The following is a 379-nucleotide window of genomic DNA, read 5'->3' as shown; positions in this document are numbered from 1 at the left end:
TCGAAAAAATAAATATACTATATTTATGTTTTCGATTCTCGGCACAAAACTAGAGACGAAAACAAAATTCTTTATATCTGGAGACACTGGTATTGTCTCGGCGCTAAGCCAAGCGCAGCGACATTGCTGTGGCTACTATACGCGAATCTGTCAAGATTTCCAGGCGGCGATTATGAGATCTCAATAACGGCTGTCCCGATTGAGTTCTAAGTGTGCTCAATCGATGGCATCCGCTCGGAATATATAATAAAAGTGTTCTTGTTTTTTCTCTACGTGCTCTACGAGCGGAGATATTGCGATGTAAAATAATGCAAAATCCGAACTTGAAACTTTTAATTTAAGAAACGTCATCGTCGTCGTCGTCGACAAGGCTATGGGG

This window comes from Trachymyrmex cornetzi, unplaced genomic scaffold (assembly GCF_001594075.2).
Source record: "Trachymyrmex cornetzi isolate Tcor2-1 unplaced genomic scaffold, Tcor1.1 scaffold640, whole genome shotgun sequence".
Classification (NCBI taxonomy): Eukaryota; Metazoa; Arthropoda; class Insecta; order Hymenoptera; family Formicidae; genus Trachymyrmex; species Trachymyrmex cornetzi.
The sequence above is the reverse complement of the archived record's forward strand: the minus strand, read 5'-3'. Positions refer to the sequence as shown.